The sequence below is a fragment of the Periplaneta americana genome, chromosome 8 (assembly GCF_040183065.1).
Source record: "Periplaneta americana isolate PAMFEO1 chromosome 8, P.americana_PAMFEO1_priV1, whole genome shotgun sequence".
NCBI lineage: Eukaryota > Metazoa > Arthropoda > Insecta > Blattodea > Blattidae > Periplaneta > Periplaneta americana.
Window position 1 is genome coordinate 181,729,737 of NC_091124.1, and position 14,689 is coordinate 181,744,425.

The 14,689-nt window shown below is 36.2% G+C and overlaps 1 protein-coding gene across 1 annotated transcript in view; it reads left to right on the forward strand.

Moving 5' to 3' along the window:
- Nucleotides 1-14,689, forward strand: part of Gycalpha99B (guanylate cyclase 1 soluble subunit alpha 2) — a 1,225,856-nt gene that overhangs the window by 606,761 nt on the left and 604,406 nt on the right. The window lies entirely within an intron of this gene.

Here is a 14,689-nt window from a genome sequence, read left to right on the forward strand (position 1 = left end):
AGCAACAGTAACAAATATAAATGACACTCGGGAGGAAATTAAACGCAGAATAAATATGGGAAATGCGTGTTATTATTCGGTTGAGAAGCTTTTATCATCCAGTCTGCTGTCAAAAAATCTGAAAGTTAGAATTTATAAAACAGTTATATTACCGGTTGTTCTATATGGTTGTGAAACTTGGACTCTCACTCTCAGAGAGGAATATAGATTAAGGGTGTTTGAGAATAAGGTGCCTAGGAAAATATTTGGGGCTAAGCGGGATGAAGTTACAGGAGAATAGAGAAAGTTACACAACGCAGAACTGCACGCATTGTATTCTTCACCTGACATAATTAGGAACATTAAATCCAGACGTTTGAGATGGGCAGGCCATGTAGCACGTATGGGCGAATCAAGAAATGCATATAGAGTGTCAGTTGGGAGACCGGAGGGAAAAAGACCTTTGGGGAGGCCGAGACGTAGATGGGAGGATAATATTAAAATTGATTTGAGGGAGGTGGGATATGATGATAGAGACTGGATTAATCTTGCACAGGATAGGGACCGATGGCGGGCTTATGTGAGGGCGGCAATGAACCTTCGGGTTCCTTAAAAGCCACTTGTAAGTAAGTAAATAATAATAATAATAATAATAATAATAATAATAATAATAATACATTATTCAGCGTGGCAATTAATGTTTCTATATACTCCTAATTGAACCGTTGAGCAAAGTAAACATATTACATTTTGTCCGCCAGAACAACAAAGAAGTTCTCCTCATTCTTCACGAAACCAGCTCTTACTCTTGTAGAGACAGAGTTTGTACAGCGACATGATACCGCCACTGCATGCCTTCAGTACGTGAATGAAACACACAGAAATGTACAGGAAACTCCTCGTACCCTTTTGTATGTCTGTGATTACACGATGTAATCACGACATCCGCTTTGGTCACCGCTGCTTCAAATTAATCTCATGATGTGTTTGTTTAGTGTGTGAAATTGGAACAGTGTAGCAGAGTTAAAGTCAAAACTATATAATAATATTTTTTAAAATAAAATAAAGAAGGAATCAATGAAGAAATAAATAATTATTAAATTAGGTATAACATACAAATGTTCATTTTTAAGAAAATTTTATCAGTAGACTACAGTATGTAACAGTGTTGTTTGTACACCTCATATATTATTAAAAATGACCTGTGAAATTACATTAAAATTTAAAAAAATATCGATAAAATTAAAATTCATTATGTTTAATGAGTTAAACACGAACACAGTGACACGAATAAAATTATTTCACACATACCTGCTACTTACATAAAAATTTAAAACTACATATTCCATGAAATTCATGTAACACTGTTCTTCGTTCAATTATCCCACGGATAGAGGGTAGGCCTAATGCCAGATTTTAATTACTGTGATTTTCTACTGACCGACCTCAATATCAACCAGGCGCAAAGATTACAGCTTGTTTATATTTTGTGTATTCGCTTCGTCTGCGATGTTCGTCGTGCTGGCCCCATTGCCACATCCTTCCAAACTCTGCACTGTCTTCAGTTTAAGAACGAAGAATTACCGTTTCATTCCTCTCCCTTTCCTAGTCTTTCATTCCTCTTCACCTATCTATACTGCCTCCCACTTCAGTTAGCTATCATCATACCTACACAAGGACGCACGCACATACACACACACTCGTAAATAAGAGAAAAAATTAGACACTATCAACATGAAATAAATCAATTACCGCCATATTCGAAAACTGAATAAACCTTAACCACAGCAAAAGAAAACTGAAACATGTAGATTACCACAGTCTAATATATACAGTCACGAAGCTCAATACTTACTAAATATGCAAACATAGGTAGTTGCTAACCACCAGGATCGCTACTATCTCCTCATCACAGACCTTTTCCCCAGCAGACGATAAAATTTGTTGTACTTTCGATATCGTATTCCTTTGAAAAAATTTACACCTTGCTTCCACTATTGAAATGTTAAATACATAAGATTTATATATTATTTTCATAAAGTATATATTACATTTTATGCTCGACCATGCCGAAATGTAGTAATTATACACCTGGTAGCAGACCTTTAATGCATGTCATTAAAGTTCACCTACTCATTAAAGGTCAGGTCTTTCAGCCAATGACGACTCAGGTTACAACTGTTCAGCCAATGACAGGTCAGCTTTCTACCGTTATAAAACCGCAAGTATCGATTATTCTCGGATATGCAATCGAAAGAGAATTAGCGAAAAGTCACGGAGGCTGGAAATCCAATACTGTCGCAGAAGGTTATGTTCTGTTACTATAATAATTAGCGTTAATTGTAAATAATATTCAAATAAATTCAATTTGTCATCTTGTTTTTCAATGTCTAATTTAATTTCAATGCTATCTCTGTAGGTTCTTATGGCCTAGCAAGGTCAATGTGGACATCTGTTCCTCGGAAAAAAATCAATACTTTCGCGTCTGCGCACATCTCACAACATACGGGACATTGCTTCAGGTCAGATACAATAAAATTAATAATATCAAGTTAGAAATATGGTCGAGCATAAAAAGTCGTATGAAACTCGCCTATAATGGTAATTAAGAAGCTCGTATGAAAATTATGAAACTCGCTTGCGCTCGTTTCATAAATATCCATACTCACTTCTTATTTACCTTCATTATAGGCTCGTTGTATAATGTACTATTATAAACTCACCTAACTGGATCTTTCAGAAGAAGGATAACTCTGACCTCTTTTTCTTACAATTTATAGTGCAACAAACGTTGCCTCATACTATTATTCAAATTATTGTATTTTAGCCATTTACAGTTATTACAACCGATAACTAACATTTCACAGTTTACACAACTTTTCACAAAAATGCGAAATACGGCGCAGTCAATGCCTTTTCGATCTAGACCAGGCCGTAATGTTTGTTCGGGTTTTCTATTCAGTGTATGGAGCTCAGTGAAATATTATATTATAACTTTATTGCGTATCATTGCTAAGCTTTATTTAGTGTAATGTGTCCATAAGTTCCGATTACTTCTTGTTGCATAATATGTTGCAGAAATAATTGCAAAACTGTGTTATTTTAATGTGAAGAGAATTTTACGTGGTAACATAATCTTTTCGCATCAACATTTTAAGTTTAGAATGGAAGCTATTTTGAGGTTCGACAAAAACGAATTTATATTGTGATTTTAATTTAGCACATCTACCTTCCTTAATTGCAGACAGAAAATTTACCATACCACTCCTGTGGAACTAGTGTACGTACGATTGTGTTACTTCGTCTCTTAGGTAGTAGATAAATACAATAATTCAGTGCTCAATTGTAGTATTAAAATACAAACAAATAGAATGTGACGGGTGCCATGCATGACATTATGTTTAATTATAATGTATAATTGCGAATATAGGAATATAAGTTAAATATAGTAAACATAACCTATAATATCCATATGACATGACATACATATGTAGTGGAGACCACTAAAATTAGACAGAAAAGAGCAACTGGTACAGTAAACATAACCTATAATTTCAACATATTGTGACAGCGACGTGAGATTCGAACTCACGACCAGCGTCCCGCAAGAAAGCAGATCGCGCGGGGACGGCGCGCGGCGGAGAGAAGCAAGGGGAAAGGGCCTACGCGGCGAGAGAGTGGAGAGAGAGTGCGCGCGCATCTGGTGCTGGTAGAGAGGAGAGGGCTCTGGATTTTTCTGGAGTGCCATCTCTAGAGAAGCGTGGAACTTTCGAGGCTACGTCGCTGTGGTTATAAATTACGGACGCGAAGGAACGACAGAAGTTTTCAGTTGATTAGTCAGCCAGTCAGTGAGAAAGCCAGAGCAAGCAAGCCGTCTTGTGTACCGGAGTTCGACTCGAGTGTGCGTCCGCAACTGTATCAGCATCCGAAGGCCTGAGTTCGAGTGCAGTGGACCGCAGTTGGAGGGACCTGAGTTCGAGTGCATTGGACCGCAGTTGGAGGGACCTGAGTTCGAGTACAGTGAACTGTCTCTGAAGGTCTGTGGTTCGAGATACTGTCAACTCGAGTGACTGAGATAGAAGAACTGTGAACTGAGAACTGATAGTTCTGATTTGTAAATAGTGCTTTGTAAATATTAGTTAAGATTAACAGTTCATTGTTGTTCGTAATAGTCCAAGTAAATTGTCATTGCCGTCAGTGGAGTGCTATAACGAATACTGTGCTGAGTGAAAATTGTATTGTTGACGAGAGCGTTTAAGGTGAATTGTAGAAAGGAATTATTGTTGGAAGAATAAAATCCTATTGTTGATTTGAAAAAAAGTCACAATATCTAAATATCTGTGCGGTGCAATTGAAAATTATTGAATCTTGCATAAATGAATGTACAAGAATTTTGCAATATTTAAACGAAATAAAGGCAGGCATTACACATACGAACAACGTAATTTTCACACCAAAAATAATATTACACCTTAACTCGCAAGGAATTATGTCTGAAGTGTCCCCTAATCATTGTTTTAAATTTTATTAATGCAATTACACTACATTTTAGAGAAATATATGTTACTCTTTATGCATTCCAATTACTTTATATGGTTGAAACGCCGCCCTTCGTGATCGGGTTAAGCGAGTCACGTGGTCTGCCTTACGGCCTGTATTAGATCACGATGGCAGTGACACAGTCTATTGTTCCTAGTACTCACAGCGCTCCAAGCGGCTAGCAACTATCGCGAGAAATGCAACTCGTTGTCAAAAAATCATCCCAAGCTTCGTGTCTGTATATAGTAGAATGTAATGGCAGTCTTAAGCAAGTTGCAGAAGAAGTCGGTTCGCTTTGTACAAGTCAGAGGATAGTAACGTGTAGTAGAGGCGTTGACCTATGTTAAACCGGTGAGTAAGTGTGCGTAATAGTGAAATGGAGGACAGCACAGTGAAACAAGACCTAATGGAAATGAAGGAGAGCATGGCAGAGCTAAGGAAGAAGATGGGAGAAATTCAACTGGAAAACGAAATTCTGAAAAGCAAATGGGATCAATTTAAGGAGGAAAAACTTGTTATTTTTCAGGATAGAAGGAAAAGATAGACAAATAGTATCGATACATACGAGAAGATATTAGGAGTGTGTTGGGAGTTTTTTGGTATGGACGTGAGCGATGGACAAGCGATGGATGCATTTAGAGTGGGAGAGGAGAAAATACAAAATTCAGAACAAGTTAGGCCAATATTAGTAAAATTTAAGAGTGTGGTTACGAAGGAGAGGATTATGAAGAATAGAAGAATGTTAGGGAACACAACGATCAGAATAGATAACGACTGGAGCTACGAAGTGAGAAGTAGAAGAAGAGTTTTAATCCATTTTCTTAAAGCAACACGAAAAAAATGGACAATTCGCGAAACTCATCAAGGACAAAATTAAGATAAACAATTTGGTTTTTTGTGTAGAGGAGTGCTTAGTAACGTTAAAGGAACCGATCGTAGACTCAGAAGAAAAGGAAAGGAACAGAAATTTTTTGAAAGAAAAATCAAGAATATTGTATCTAAAGGCGAGGTTAGTGAGACAAGTGTGGTGAGTGTACGCGAGACAATTGCAAACGTGTGAAACTCTGCGAAAATTTCCGGAAAGCAGGCAGTGACGTCAACTGATGAAGAAACAGGAGTGACGCGAACTGGTATTCAGCAAGCTCAGCAGAACAAGACCTCAATGCAAGCGAATGGAAATAGTGGACATCAGATGGGAGCAATTTGGAAGCGGGTGAAGGAACTAAGATCTAAATCGAGGCTGACGAGAAGTAGAGTAACGCAAGTAGGAGATAGTTCAGGGAACAGTGATGAAGGAAGAGGGGAAAACAAGGTGAAAGAAAACAGTATGACTTAAGGAAATGGTGTGGAGGGGAAATAAATCGTGAGAAAAGAAAACTAAGACCTGAAAAGTAGCAATGTGGAAAAGGGAGTAGTGAAAAGTGTAAATAATTAGAGATGTAGAGTGACGTGGGGGGGGGGGTTACAGTATTTTTGGTATAATGATGGGTTAGGAGCAAAGTAGAGGAAGAATTGATGAAAGACAAGAAAAGACTAGTGGAAGAATTCCAACAATAAATTAAAAATTAGTAATATCCCAATTGACCTGTACGAGAGGCGTGTAAAACGGTGAGACGACACTGTATACTAATAATGTGAAGTGCCGCCTCACCGAAAGGTGTATTGCTTAAAGACAAATGTATACATTTACATTTACTTGGTAATGGGATATGTGAGAGAAAAAACCACCCACGCACACACACACACACACACACACACACACACACACACAAACCAGCCGTATACTGGCCTCACCAACACTTAAGACATCAACGTATTCATCATCATTCACTATTTCGCTAATGCGTTTTTTCGAATAACACACCCAGCGATATCACTGACTATCGGAAATTCAATGTCAAACTTTGTAAACTACAGGGACACCATTTTATTTTTACTAACATTTCTAATATTAACCTGGCTATACCTTTGGATCAAGCTTGAGAACCGGATACACCGTTTGCTACCCCCTTCCACGACTAGACTTCGATGATACTGGCGTAATATACAAACAAATCACTTTACTACGTATAGGAGGGAAGAAAAGTAGTTCATCCATTTACGTAAACTAGGAAATATCACGCTTTTGAGTTTGATAATTCCCATTAGGTTTTTGTTTAATAAAACTACAGTACTGTATTAACAATGAGTGTTTTTATTCACGAACTAAGCTGTCCATGCGGACGTATTCATTATGCAGTGTATATTATACTGTCTACAGCACATTAGCGTACACTATAGAGAATGAAGTTAATTTTTAAAAATAATCATAATTTGGTTAATTAAATACATTTTTCAAAATGGTGGCCGTTCATTTCGATACAGGCTTCAGTTCTAATGTGTGTAATTCCAATTACCAGTTTCGCCCTCGTACTAGTAACTCATGTTGAAATAATTCTGTACCTACTCTGTAAAAGAGTACCTTACGTACTGTAAATTCAATCTTCACTTCTGCCCGATCTGAAACGATAAAATTACTCACACATGCTATCTGCTGTCCGTCCAAGTGGTTATACCGGAGGATCGTAGAAAGGGAGGAGATCAAGTGACAGTTAATTACTTAACGAGGCTCTTTTATTTAAGTTATTTTAAACAGTTTTATGGGTATAATATTACGTAGACGTTCAATTCCTAACAGAAATTAATGTTCTCAGAAAAGAACTAGGACAGCCCAGCCACTAGCCTTTACAGGGAGGCGAATAGAAGCAGGTGGGAAAAACCGGAATGCCACGTAGGCAAATGGACGACAGTACCTGTGCGAAAATGATGTAATTTTGGAAGCTGTTTCGTCACTGGAAAACGCGAACATATTTTGGAACGTACTGTTTACTATGACCGAAAGGCTATTATGACTGTATATGTGGTCTTGTTTCTGTGTGGAGGACGGTTGAATTTCATTAGTAGAAGGGGTGAGAATGAAGTACATTCAAAAACTCAGGTACAATAAAAATTGAAGTAAAAATAAAATGATGTCCCTGTACATCTTGTGTAAAATACAACGCAGTCAACTGACAAATTTAACTTTATTATAATAACTTAGGAAATATTCCTATTTTGTCTCCCTCGAGAAATGAACATCATTTCGGAGGCATAGTTACTTACTTAATTACTAAATACAATAAGCTATTGATATTTTCTGCGTATGTACCTCTTGTGACTTTATCTCTCAACTTGTATCTTTTTTTATATTAGTGTCTTCTTCTTCGTATTGTAGGATAAATCCTGTCTTTTTCAACGTTGCCTTATTCTTATGGTGACCAGCTTTCTCTCCAAAGTTTTGGAGGTCGTCCCAAAGGTCTTGGAGTGTCCAGTTGTCCTACCATTGCGATTTTTGGAAGTCGTTCGTCTGACATTCTTGAAACGTGATCTCTCCATCCTTTTCTTCTTCCTTTAATCAATTTTGCCACGTCTTGTATTCCACATTTTCTTGTAATTTCTTCATTTGTTTGTCTGTCATGTATTGTATATCCCGTAATGCTCCTGAGCGTTCTCGTCTCTGTTCTTATCATCATCTTTTCAGTTTCTTTTGTTTCTGCTCTGGTTTCTGTTGCATACGTTAGAACTGGTCTTACACATGTCTTGTGTATTCGAATTTTGTTTTCTATGGTCATAAATTTCCAAATGACGTCTCTTAGAAATCTTGATATTGTGTTAGCTTTGATCATCTGTTCTCTAACTTCTTCGTCTAGGCTCTTGTTACTTGTTATTTTTGTTCCTAGGTAGTTGAAGCTCATTACTTGTTCTACTGGTTTATTATAAACTGCCAATTTACATCTTAACGACAGCTTTGAAAGGCTGGTATGGCCACAAGGAATACCGCTGATGTCGATAGGTGGTATTCGTAAATCTTGTGATAGCCTACTGTCGCACACCTGACAGCTGTGCCAGCAAATCCTACTCCCACGTCCAAGAAGGCTAAGGCCGCGTGATCCCTGGGCAATGCAACCTAGTTGTAGCAGACGGGAGATGGTGAAGGCAAGTTCTCGGCGCCTTAAAACCGGGACCTTCGACTAAGGGAGCAGACCCCAACAGAAAGACACACTTGAGCGAGGCTAGCAACCTACTCGAGTGGAGATACAAGAATTACCAACGATGCCTCGGACCTATACTAGTGTGCTATGTCCTTTTATTTCACTTTTCTCTGCATTTGATTTTGTATAGCAATTAACCTAATGGCCTTAAATCCACCAGTATGAATAAACAAATATAATGAAATAATAATAATAATAATAATAATAATAGTAATAATAATAATAATAATAATAGTAATAATAATAATTCCTTCCATGTTCTAATTATGTGGAATTTTTTGCAGTTATACATATTTCATTTTAATCTGTTACGTTCATTCTCATTCATTAATTTAACAATTCCCAGTCGTTCCGAGGAATATTATTTCCTGCACTCAAATGTTCCTTCATCTTTTTTCTCACGATTTTTTTTAGTCTAACGTTAATGTTCATTTAGATTTCATTTTAGGAAATTTCATTTTAAAATTCTCTGGACATATTTTGTCATAACATGCTTTAATACAAATCAAGCTTTCAGGTATTTATTTATTTATTTATTTATTTATTTATTTATTTATTTATTTATTTATTTATTTATTCTGGTGTAGTTAAGGCCATCAGGCCTTCTCTTCCACAACACCAGGAATACAAATACAATAACAGAAATAAAAAGGAAAAACAAACACTATAAACGAAGTAAAGTCACACAAAAATATACACAGGTTGCAGTCACACAAACTTTAAATGAGTGATTAAGTATAATTAATTGTATCCTAATTAACTAACATAAACAAGAAACTTGCGATTTTAATCTGGAGTAAAAAAAAACACAAATCAACACTTCTAGCAATATCTAAAAAGCATTAAACAAGACAAAATTTTCCAATTTAATTTTGAATTGTGATAAAGTCCGGCAGTCCCTGACATCATTAGGTAGCGAATTCCAGAGACGAGGTATTTCTACAGTGTAGGAGGATGAGTATAGAGACGTTCTATGATGAGGGATAGAAAGAAGTGCTTGATGTCGGTTTCGAAGAGTTGTAAGAAATTGAAAGCGCGATAAGAGATAATTCGGAGTAGAAGTATGCATGATTCTAAATAGAAGAGACAGTGAATGTATTGTTTTTCGTTCCTTCAGACGCACCCATGAAAGTAACTGGAGGGAAGGTGTTATATGGTCAAATTTACGAGTATTGCAGATGAATCGTATGCACACATTATGAACACGTTGTAGTCTCTCAGCTAAGAGTGAACTTACATTAGTTAGTAAGGAATCGCAATAATCAAAATGGGGCATTACAAGCGTCTGAATAAGATTCTTTTTTAGACTAAGTGGTAGAAATTCTTTCATATGAAACAAAGAGTGAAGTTGAGAAAATATTTTTTTGCAAGTGTGTGTTACTTGGATGTTCCAATTTAGATCGCTATCCATAAAAATGCCAAGATTTTTAACTGTTTCAACTCCCTGTAAAGTTTATTTGAATAATTTCGAGGGAAAAAATTGTTCCGGGGCCGGGCATCGAACCCGGGACCTTTGGTGTCGGTAGATTCTGGTAGAGTTCCCGGGTAGCTCACTTGGTAGAGCGTTGGTACGTTTAACCAAAGGTCCCGAGTTCGATGCACGGCCCCGGAACAATTTTACTCTCGAAATTATTCAAATCAACTTTACAGGGAGTTATACCTGAAAGCTTGATTTGCATAATACACGTTACTGTTCGTTAACAGAAAACCACAATTTAAGTCACACAGAGTTAGTGTGCACTCAATGTTGGTTGCTTGACGGTTGTCAGCGCACTTTGAGGTCTGTGGGTATAGAGCGGAAAAATTGGATCGGGGTCTGGTAGAGTTCCCGGGTAGCTCTGTTGGTAGAGCTTTGGTACGTTTAATCAAAGGTCCCGGGTTCGATGCCCGGCTTCGGAACAATTTTTCCCTCGAAATTATTGAAATCATGCTTTAATAATTCAATTTATTTTCTTGCAGTTTTTCAAATAATTTGCATACTCCTGTTGCCTAAATTGTATATTATACTGTATTACCCATATTGTTGGCAAAAGTTCGAAAGTTCATCAATTTTTTTAGGAATAAAATAAAATAGTTTTGTATTAAATCACCTTGACATATAAACAATAGTATAGTTTACGAAATTATATGAATGATGTTTTGTTCATATGGCAAGAAAATTAACACAGAACAGTTTTATTGTATTTCTAAAATTATTATTGGGTTTCAAAATTTAAGACGTTGTGCTCCTTTGCCAGTAATATATTTTACACTAGACTCGATGTGTTTTGTGATCATCGACAACAGTTATTATTAGAAGTTTCTATTCCACAATTGCGCTAAAATAAAGTTGAATGTACTGTACATATAGACTGTTACGAGAGTTTCCTATCCTGACCCACAGATGTATACTGTGAGCAGTTGTTTCGACTTGCATACAAATCTACATTCACGTATGTTAAGAGCGACAGAGTTTGTGTCGGAAACGCTTCCTGAATGTCATATGAAACAATGTAATACCCATGTCACTCTTTGTTTGCTAACCGTATGTACAATGTGCAAACGTGTATGGGAAGATGACTGAAGTTTGACGTTTAAATTTCTGCACAGGAGAGTGCAAATATTCAACATCCCTTCTGTGACTTGACTTTGAATCTCTAACTGCAAATTAAATAAAGCTAAAGAGTCCTACGTACGTAAATATTGTTTCAGATACTCTGACGTATACTCGTGCTGTTTGCTTTACTCTTCTGACAAGCTCAACGACTTTCTATGAAGAATTGTTATGCCGTCGATTTGAAACAGGCTTGGTATGCCATTTCGAGGCCGTAGAAACTGTTGCACTTAGACTTGACTTGGCCCATTGTGCTTTCTACAGGGACATCATTTTATTTTAGTAACATTTTTAATATTAACCTGGCTATACCTTTAGAGAATCGGAAACACCGTTTGCTACCCCCTTCCACTACTGTAGTTCGATGATACTGGCGTAAAACACAAACAACTCACTAACTAGGTATAGGAGGAAAGAAAAGTAGTTCATCCATTTACGTAAACTAGGATATATCGCGATTTAGAGTTCGACTTTTCATTAGGTTTTGTTTAATCAAAATACAGTACAGTATTAAGAATAAGTGTTTTTACTCACGAACTGAGTTGTCCATGCGAACGTATTCATTATGCAGTGTATATTATACTGTCTACAGCGTACAATATAGAGAATGAAGTTAAATTGAAAAATCATCATAATATGGATATTTAAACACATTTTTCAAAATGGTGGCCGTTCATTTCGATACAGGCTTCAGTTCTTTTGTGCATATTATCGCACTATAGACTATTGCATCTTATTCCAATTGCCAGTTTCGTCCTTCGTACTAGCAACTCATGTTGAAATAATTCTGTACCTACTCTATAAAAGAGTACCTTACGTACTGTAAATTCAATCTTCACTTCTGCCCGAACCGCACAGATAAAATTACTCAGAAATGCTATCTACTGTCCGTCCAAGTGGTTATGTCGCAGGATCGTAGAAAGGGGGGAAATCACGTGACAGTTAATTACTTAACCAGGCCCTTTTATTTAAGTTATTTTTAAACAGTTGTATAATATTACGTAAACGTCCAATTCCTAACAGAAATTAATGTTTGAGAAAAGAGCTATGACAGCCCAGCTTTTGCAGAGGGGTGAGCAGAAACAGGTGGGGGAAATCTGGATGCGACATAGGCAAACGGACAGTACCTACGCGAAAATATGATTCAATATTGAAAGCTCTTTCGTCACTGAAAAACGCGAACATAGTTCTGGAATGTACTATACTAGCTAAATCAGTGCTGTTTACTATATGCGGCCTTGATTCTGTGTGGAGAACAGTTGGTACTTCACTAGTAGGAGGGGCGGGAGTGAAATACATTCAAAAACTGAGGTACAATAAAAATGAAGTGAAAATAATCGATGTCCCTGTACATATGAGATGATTTCCGAAGTCCGACAACTGCCCTAAGTGACATTCGTTAATCCTATGCTGACAGATGGGTCATCCTGTCTATCTTAACGGAGTCAGGCGCCATCTTCATAAAAGTGCCTGGTCAGACCGAGGTCCCGAAGCTCCAATATCTCTTATGCCCGTTATTTTCAAAATGTTAGAAAAATGTATCAAGAAAAGATTAATAATTTATTTAGAAAAATATGAACTAATATCATCAAAACAATTTGGTTTGCGTAACAGTTTTAGTACCGAGAATGCCATATTCAATGTCACTTCTAAAATTATGAAAGACTTAGGCTCTGAAAAAAGATATCTAGGAATTTTCCTAGATCTTAGAGAAGCGTTTGATATGGTTAATCATTATATACTTCTAGAAAAATTGAAGTGCATTGGCGTAAGAGGTAATGTTCTGGACTTGTTTCGTTTTTATTTAAGTGACAAAGTACAAGTTGTTAAAATTGAAAATGTGTTTAGTGAAACTACAAAAATAAATATAGGTGTGCCTCAAGGCACAGTGTTAGGACCTATTTTATTTCTATTATATAACAATAACTTACTGATGCTTCATTTGTCACAAAATAACGGCAATATGTTTTCTTACGTAGATGATACCGTAGCTATTTTCAGTGGTTTAACATGGAATGAATGGCGTAAGAGGTAATGTTCTGAACTTGTTTCGTTTTTATTTAAGTGACAAAGTACCGGTACAAGTTGTTAAAATTGAAAATGTGTTTAGTGAAACTACAAAAATAAATATAGGTGTGCCTCAAGGCACAGTGTTAGGACCTATTTTATTTATATTATATAATAATAACTTACCGATGCTTCATTTGTCACATTAATTATAGTGGCTAATGTAAAATATGCTCGTGTATCAATATCAATATGTTTTCTTACGTAGATGATACCGTAGCTATTTTCAATGGTTTAACATGGAATGAAACTTATCAGAAAGGAAAGAATGGTATGCATCTAAAAAAAATGGGTAGATTGAATCTTACTCTCTCAATATTTCTAAATCAACGGTTGTACCCTTTTCACTATCTTCACACAAAGCCATGCTTCTTGACTATATTCACAATATTAAAATTCACAATACTAATTGCAAAATTTCTCTAAATTGTGACAATCCATGTTTAATCAATTGTAATAAAGTTAAATATCTAAAGTCGCGACGCTGTTATTTCCGGCGTGACTCCGCCTCTTTGCTTACGTCTTAGGAAGTGAAGGCTCTATAAAGTCTAGGTAGGTAGTATCGTTCGCCATTTTTGTTCTTTCGTTCCCGAGCTACCATACGAAAAATCTATTTGCCACACCGTTAAACATTATCATGTCGTAGCTCCTATGATAATAAATCAAACGCACTCTAATTCAGCAAATAATTGAGCTGCAAATAACGTCTTCGTGTGCTTTCTGCGAACGCCAAAGAAAGAGGCAAAATGGCGGGCGATTATATTAAGTATTTATCGAGCTTTAAGAAATGAATAACGTCTTCATAAGCGAATCACAAGACGCACACGTTTAAATGTAGCCGAACTGCAACGCGATTGGCTGCCGGAAATTAGAGCGACGGGACTATAGGAATACTAATTGACCAGCACCTTAGATGGGACATTGTTGGTTGGGGCAGTATTTCTAAATCCATAAGAAAGCTGTTGGATTTACTATAAAAGAGAATAATCAAAATTTCTGTGAAAAAATACAGTGATTACCCTACTAAATAACTTTATTTAGATTTAACGTTTTCAAATTGGAGCAGATATATAAATATATATTATTAGCCTTCTTTCATAAGAACAAGAAAAATTTCAACATATATTGGCATAATTGGACGGAGTTACACAATAATAGACCAACTGACAATTTTAAAAAATGAGATATTTGCACAAATCTGTTGATTGCAGGCTAATTTAACTCTGAATAAAATCAAGACTGCGATATGCATTTTGCTGCTATTTATAAGCAAAAATTCGTTTATTGCATAAAATTAATTTACTTATTTTTCTTTGAAATGTTAATTCAACTGCTGGTCTCTTATTAAAAATCTGTTAGCCTTTTGGTATTATTTGTGTTATTTTTTTGTAATAGTATGAATGTTATAATAATGTTTGTAAAATAACAGATTTATTTCAAT